The following is a 6,000-nucleotide window of genomic DNA, read 5'->3' as shown; positions in this document are numbered from 1 at the left end:
TGAGTGAAATTAGGTTTCAAGTGGTCTGGTCATCTCGTGCTGTCAATGGCAGCTAACGAGGTAATCACCATTTAAAACGCACAGAGTTGGGTGAAAACGAGAGCTGCAAACTCAACCCGATGTGAGCTCCAACCACAAAACTAACAAGACAGTACATCGACCTCAGTTGATACCAACAAGATCTGTCTGTTCTTTCTTTTTAATGAAATAAACCAAAAAGCTTACAGCACCTGGTATTCCCAGGCGGTCTCCCGTCCAAGTACTAACCAGGCCCGACCATGCTTAGCTTCCGAGATCAGACGAGATCGGGCGTTCTCAGGGTAGTATGGCCGTAAGCTGGCAAAATTTGTGAAATATAGCTATACAAAAGGCGAAGGAGATCTGTTCTGGTACAAAAGACGAACCAGTTCAGTTCAGTTCAGTCAGGTTCCCTGAGGGAAGTTAGGTTTCAAGTGATCTGGTCATCTCGTGCTGTCAATGGCAGCTAACGAGGTAATCACCATTTAAAACGCACAGAGGTGGGTGAAAACGAGAGCTGCAAACTCAACCCAATGTGAGCTCCAACCACAAAACTAACAAGACAGTACATTGACCAGGGTTGATACCAACAAGATCTGTCTGTTCTTTCTTTGTCATGAAATAAACCAAAAAGCTTACAGCACCTGGTATTCCCAGGCGGTCTCCCATCCAAGTACTAACCAGGCCCGACCCTGCTTAGCTTCCGAGATCAGACGAGATCCGGCGTTCTCAGGGTAGTATGGCCGTAAGCTGGCAAAATTTGTGAAATATAGCTATACAAAAGGCGAAGGAGATGTGTTCTGGTACAAAAGACGAACCAGTTCAGTTCAGTTCAGTCAGGTTCCCTGAGGGAAATTAGATTTCAAGTGGTCTGGTCATCTCGTGCTGTCAATGGCAGCTAACGAGGTAATCACCATTTAAAACGCACAGAGTTGGGTGAAAACGAGAGCTGCAAACTCAACCCAATGTGAGCTCCAACCACAAAACTAACAAGACAGTACATTGACCTCAGTTGATACCAACAAGATCTGTCTGTTCTTTCTTTGTCATGAAATAAACCAAAAAGCTTACAGCACCTGGTATTCCCAGGCGGTCTCCCATCCAAGTACTAACCAGGCCCGACCCTGCTTAGCTTCCGAGATCAGACGAGATCGGGCGTTCTCAGGGTAGTATGGCCGTAAGCTGGCAAAGCTTGTGAAATATCGCTATACAAAAGGTGAAGGAGATCTGATCGGGCGTTCTCAGGGTAGTATGGCCGTAAGCTGGCAAAATTTGTGAAATATAGCTATACAAAAGGCGAAGGAGATCTGTTCTGGTACAAAAGACGAACCAGTTCAGTTCAGTCAGGTTCCCTGAGTGAAATTAGGTTTCAAGTGGTCTGGTCATCTCGTGCTGTCAATGGCAGCTAACGAGGTAATCACCATTTAAAACGCACAGAGTTGGGTGAAAACGAGAGCTGCAAACTCAACCCGATGTGAGCTCCAACCACAAAACTAACAAGACAATATATTGACCTCAGTTGATACCAACAAGGTCTGTCTGTTCTTTCTTTGTCATGAAATAAACCAAAACGCTTACAGCACCTGGTATTCCCAGGCGGTCTCCCATCCAAGTACTAACCAGGCCCGACCATGCTTAGCTTCCGAGATCAGACGAGATCGGGCGTTCTCAGGGTAGTATGGCCGTAAGCTGGCAAAGGTTGTGAAATATAGCTATACAAAAGGCGAAGGAGATCTGTTCTGGTACAAAAGACGAACCAGTTCAGTTCAGTCAGGTTCCCTGAGGGAAGTTAGGTTTCAAGTGGTCTGGTCATCTCGTGCTGTCAATGGCAGCTAACGAGGTAATCACCATCTAAAACGCACAGAGTTGGGTGAAAACGAGAGCTGCAAACTCAACCAAATGTGAGCTCCAACCACAAAACTAACAAGACAGTACATTGACCTCAGTTGATACCAACAAGATCTGTCTGTTCTTTCTTTGTCATGAAATAAACCAAAAAGCTTACAGCACCTGGTATTCCCAGGCGGTCTCCCATCCAAGTACTAACCAGGCCCGACCCTGCTTTGCTTCCGAGATCAGACGAGATCGGGCGTTCTCAGGGAAGTATGGCCGTAAGCTAGCAAAATTTGTGAAATATAGCTATACAAAAGGCGAAAGAGATCTGTTCTGGTACAAAAGATGAACCAGTTCAGTAAGGTTCCCTGAGTGAAATTAGGTTTCAAGTGGTCTGGTCATCTCGTGCTGTCAATGGCAGCTAACGAGGTAATCACCATTTAAAACGCACAGAGTTGGGTGAAAACGAGAGCTGCAAACTCAACCCGATGTGAGCTCCAACCACAAAACTAACAAGACAGTACATCGACCTCAGTTGATACCAACAAGATCTGTCTGTTCTTTCTTTTTAATGAAATAAACCAAAAAGCTTACAGCACCTGGTATTCCCAGGCGGTCTCCCGTCCAAGTACTAACCAGGCCCGACCATGCTTAGCTTCCGAGATCAGACGAGATCGGGCGTTCTCAGGGTAGTATGGCCGTAAGCTGGCAAAATTTGTGAAATATAGCTATACAAAAGGCGAAGGAGATCTGTTCTGGTACAAAAGACGAACCAGTTCAGTTCAGTCAGGTTCCCTGAGGGAAGTTAGGTTTCAAGTGGTCTGGTCATCTCGTGCTGTCAATGGCAGCTAACGAGGTAATCACCATCTAAAACGCACAGAGTTGGGTGAAAACGAGAGCTGCAAACTCAACCCGATGTGAGCTCCAACCACAAAACTAACAAGACAGTACATCGACCTCAGTTGATACCAACAAGATCTGTCTGTTCTTTCTTTTTAATGAAATAAACCAAAAAGCTTACAGCACCTGGTATTCCCAGGCGGTCTCCCATCCAAGTACTAACCAGGCCCGACCCTGCTTTGCTTCCGAGATCAGACGAGATCGGGCGTTCTCAGGGTAGTATGGCCGTAAGCTAGCAAAATTTGTGAAATATAGCTATACAAAAGGCGAAAGAGATCTGTTCTGGTACAAAAGATGAACCAGTTCAGTAAGGTTCCCTGAGTGAAATTAGGTTTCAAGTGGTCTGGTCATCTCGTGCTGTCAATGGCAGCTAACGAGGTAATCACCATTTAAAACGCACAGAGTTGGGTGAAAACGAGAGCTGCAAACTCAACCCGATGTGAGCTCCAACCACAAAACTAACAAGACAGTACATCGACCTCAGTTGATACCAACAAGATCTGTCTGTTCTTTCTTTTTAATGAAATAAACCAAAAAGCTTACAGCACCTGGTATTCCCAGGCGGTCTCCCGTCCAAGTACTAACCAGGCCCGACCATGCTTAGCTTCCGAGATCAGACGAGATCGGGCGTTCTCAGGGTAGTATGGCCGTAAGCTGGCAAAATTTGTGAAATATAGCTATACAAAAGGCGAAGGAGATCTGTTCTGGTACAAAAGACGAACCAGTTCAGTTCAGTTCAGTCAGGTTCCCTGAGGGAAGTTAGGTTTCAAGTGATCTGGTCATCTCGTGCTGTCAATGGCAGCTAACGAGGTAATCACCATTTAAAACGCACAGAGTTGGGTGAAAACGAGAGCTGCAAACTCAACCCTATGTGAGCTCCAACCACAAAACTAACAAGACAGTACATTGACCAGGGTTGATACCAACAAGATCTGTCTGTTCTTTCTTTGTCATGAAATAAACCAAAAAGCTTACAGCACCTGGTATTCCCAGGCGGTCTCCCATCCAAGTACTAACCAGGCCCGACCCTGCTTAGCTTCCGAGATCAGACGAGATCCGGCGTTCTCAGGGTAGTATGGCCGTAAGCTGGCAAAATTTGTGAAATATAGCTATACAAAAGGCGAAGGAGATGTGTTCTGGTACAAAAGACGAACCAGTTCAGTTCAGTTCAGTCAGGTTCCCTGAGGGAAATTAGATTTCAAGTGGTCTGGTCATCTCGTGCTGTCAATGGCAGCTAACGAGGTAATCACCATTTAAAACGCACAGAGTTGGGTGAAAACGAGAGCTGCAAACTCAACCCAATGTGAGCTCCAACCACAAAACTAACAAGACAGTACATTGACCTCAGTTGATACCAACAAGATCTGTCTGTTCTTTCTTTGTCATGAAATAAACCAAAAAGCTTACAGCACCTGGTATTCCCAGGCGGTCTCCCATCCAAGTACTAACCAGGCCCGACCCTGCTTAGCTTCCGAGATCAGACGAGATCGGGCGTTCTCAGGGTAGTATGGCCGTAAGCTGGCAAAGCTTGTGAAATATCGCTATACAAAAGGTGAAGGAGATCTGATCGGGCGTTCTCAGGGTAGTATGGCCGTAAGCTGGCAAAATTTGTGAAATATAGCTATACAAAAGGCGAAGGAGATCTGTTCTGGTACAAAAGACGAACCAGTTCAGTTCAGTCAGGTTCCCTGAGTGAAATTAGGTTTCAAGTGGTCTGGTCATCTCGTGCTGTCAATGGCAGCTAACGAGGTAATCACCATTTAAAACGCACAGAGTTGGGTGAAAACGAGAGCTGCAAACTCAACCCGATGTGAGCTCCAACCACAAAACTAACAAGACAATACATTGACCTCAGTTGATACCAACAAGATCTGTCTGTTCTTTCTTTGTCATGAAATAAACCAAAAAGCTTACAGCACCTGGTATTCCCAGGCGGTCTCCCATCCAAGTACTAACCAGGCCCGACCCTGCTTAGCTTCCGAGATCAGACGAGATCGGGCGTTCTCAGGGTAGTATGGCCGTAAGCTGGCAAAGCTTGTGAAATATCGCTATACAAAAGGCGAAGGAGATCTGATCGGGCGTTCTCAGGGTAGTATGGCCGTAAGCTGGCAAAACTTGTGAAATATAGCTATACAAAGGGGAATGAGATCTGTTCTGGTACAAAAGACGAACCAGTTCACTTCAGTTCAGTTCAGTAAGGTTCCCTGAGGGAAATTAGGTTTCAAGTGGTCTGGTCATCTCGTGCTGTCAATGGCAGCTAACGAGGTAATCACCATTTAAAACGCACAGAGTTGGGTGAAAACGATAGCTGCAAACTCAACCCAATGTGAGCTCCAACCACAAAACTAACAAGACAATACATTGACCTCAGTTGATACCAACAAGATCTGCCTGTTCTTTCTTTGTCATGAAATAAACCAAAAAGCTTACAGCACCTGGTATTCCCAGGCGGTCTCCCATCCAAGTACTAACCAGGCCCGACCCTTCTTAGCTTCCGAGATCAGACGAGATCGGGCGTTCTCAGGGTAGTATGGCCGTAAGCTGGCAAAATTTGTGAAATATAGCTATACAAAAGGCGAAGGAGATCTGTTCTGGTACAAAAGACGAACCAGTTCAGTTCAGTTCAGTCAGGTTCCCTGAGGGAAGTTAGGTTTCAAGTGGTCTGGTCATCTCGTGCTGTCAATGGCAGCTAACGAGGTAATCACCATTTAAAACGCACAGAGTTGGGTGAAACGAGAGCTGCAAACTCAACCCAATGTGAGCTCCAACCACAAAACTAACAAGACAGTACATTGACCAGGGTTGATACCAACAAGATCTGTCTGTTCTTTCTTTGTCATGAAATAAACCAAAAAGCTTACAGCACCTGGTATTCCCAGGCGGTCTCCCATCCAAGTACTAACCAGGCCCGACCCTGCTTAGCTTCCGAGATCAGACAAGATCGGGCGTTCTCAGGGTAGTTTGGCCGTAAGCTGGCAAAACTTGTGAAATATAGCGATACAAAAGGCGAAGGAGATCTGTTCTGGTACAAAAGATGAACCAGTTCAGTAAGGTTCCCTGAGTGAAATTAGGTTTCAAGTGGTCTGGTCATCTCGTGCTGTCAATGGCAGCTAACGAGGTAATCACCATTTAAAACGCACAGAGTTGGGTGAAAACGAGAGCTGCAAACTCAACCCAATGTGAGCTCCAACCACAAAACTAACAAGACAATACATTGACCTCAGTTGATACCAACAAGATCTGTCTGTT

At 45.7% G+C, this 6,000-nt stretch overlaps 13 non-coding genes across 13 annotated transcripts; all 13 read right to left on the bottom strand.

Moving 5' to 3' along the window:
* Window positions 1-218: 218 nt before the first annotated feature.
* LOC130925276 (5S ribosomal RNA) lies at window positions 219-337 on the bottom strand. Its single transcript, XR_009065560.1, has one exon. It is a non-coding gene; the product is annotated as a 5S ribosomal RNA (ribosomal RNA).
* A 313-nt stretch (window positions 338-650) lies between these two features.
* On the bottom strand, window positions 651-769 carry LOC130925046 (5S ribosomal RNA). The gene has a single exon (XR_009065337.1). It is a non-coding gene; the product is annotated as a 5S ribosomal RNA (ribosomal RNA).
* A 313-nt stretch (window positions 770-1,082) lies between these two features.
* On the bottom strand, window positions 1,083-1,201 carry LOC130926197 (5S ribosomal RNA). Its single transcript, XR_009066214.1, has one exon. It is a non-coding gene; the product is annotated as a 5S ribosomal RNA (ribosomal RNA).
* A 388-nt stretch (window positions 1,202-1,589) lies between these two features.
* LOC130925147 (5S ribosomal RNA) lies at window positions 1,590-1,708 on the bottom strand. The gene has a single exon (XR_009065435.1). It is a non-coding gene; the product is annotated as a 5S ribosomal RNA (ribosomal RNA).
* Window positions 1,709-2,016: 308 nt separating this feature from the next.
* On the bottom strand, window positions 2,017-2,135 carry LOC130924835 (5S ribosomal RNA). Its single transcript, XR_009065132.1, has one exon. It is a non-coding gene; the product is annotated as a 5S ribosomal RNA (ribosomal RNA).
* A 303-nt stretch (window positions 2,136-2,438) lies between these two features.
* On the bottom strand, window positions 2,439-2,557 carry LOC130925275 (5S ribosomal RNA). The gene has a single exon (XR_009065559.1). It is a non-coding gene; the product is annotated as a 5S ribosomal RNA (ribosomal RNA).
* Window positions 2,558-2,865: 308 nt separating this feature from the next.
* On the bottom strand, window positions 2,866-2,984 carry LOC130924750 (5S ribosomal RNA). The gene has a single exon (XR_009065049.1). It is a non-coding gene; the product is annotated as a 5S ribosomal RNA (ribosomal RNA).
* A 303-nt stretch (window positions 2,985-3,287) lies between these two features.
* LOC130925274 (5S ribosomal RNA) lies at window positions 3,288-3,406 on the bottom strand. The gene has a single exon (XR_009065558.1). It is a non-coding gene; the product is annotated as a 5S ribosomal RNA (ribosomal RNA).
* Window positions 3,407-3,719: 313 nt separating this feature from the next.
* Window positions 3,720-3,838, bottom strand: LOC130925045 (5S ribosomal RNA). The gene has a single exon (XR_009065336.1). It is a non-coding gene; the product is annotated as a 5S ribosomal RNA (ribosomal RNA).
* A 313-nt stretch (window positions 3,839-4,151) lies between these two features.
* Window positions 4,152-4,270, bottom strand: LOC130926185 (5S ribosomal RNA). Its single transcript, XR_009066203.1, has one exon. It is a non-coding gene; the product is annotated as a 5S ribosomal RNA (ribosomal RNA).
* A 388-nt stretch (window positions 4,271-4,658) lies between these two features.
* On the bottom strand, window positions 4,659-4,777 carry LOC130926174 (5S ribosomal RNA). Its single transcript, XR_009066192.1, has one exon. It is a non-coding gene; the product is annotated as a 5S ribosomal RNA (ribosomal RNA).
* A 397-nt stretch (window positions 4,778-5,174) lies between these two features.
* LOC130924981 (5S ribosomal RNA) lies at window positions 5,175-5,293 on the bottom strand. The gene has a single exon (XR_009065275.1). It is a non-coding gene; the product is annotated as a 5S ribosomal RNA (ribosomal RNA).
* A 312-nt stretch (window positions 5,294-5,605) lies between these two features.
* LOC130925255 (5S ribosomal RNA) lies at window positions 5,606-5,724 on the bottom strand. Its single transcript, XR_009065540.1, has one exon. It is a non-coding gene; the product is annotated as a 5S ribosomal RNA (ribosomal RNA).
* Between the last annotated feature and the right edge of the window lie 276 nt (window positions 5,725-6,000).

Source organism: Corythoichthys intestinalis, chromosome 11 (genome assembly GCF_030265065.1).
Source record: "Corythoichthys intestinalis isolate RoL2023-P3 chromosome 11, ASM3026506v1, whole genome shotgun sequence".
NCBI classification, from domain to species: domain Eukaryota; kingdom Metazoa; phylum Chordata; class Actinopteri; order Syngnathiformes; family Syngnathidae; genus Corythoichthys; species Corythoichthys intestinalis.
The sequence above is the reverse complement of the archived record's forward strand: the minus strand, read 5'-3'. Positions and strand labels throughout refer to the sequence as shown.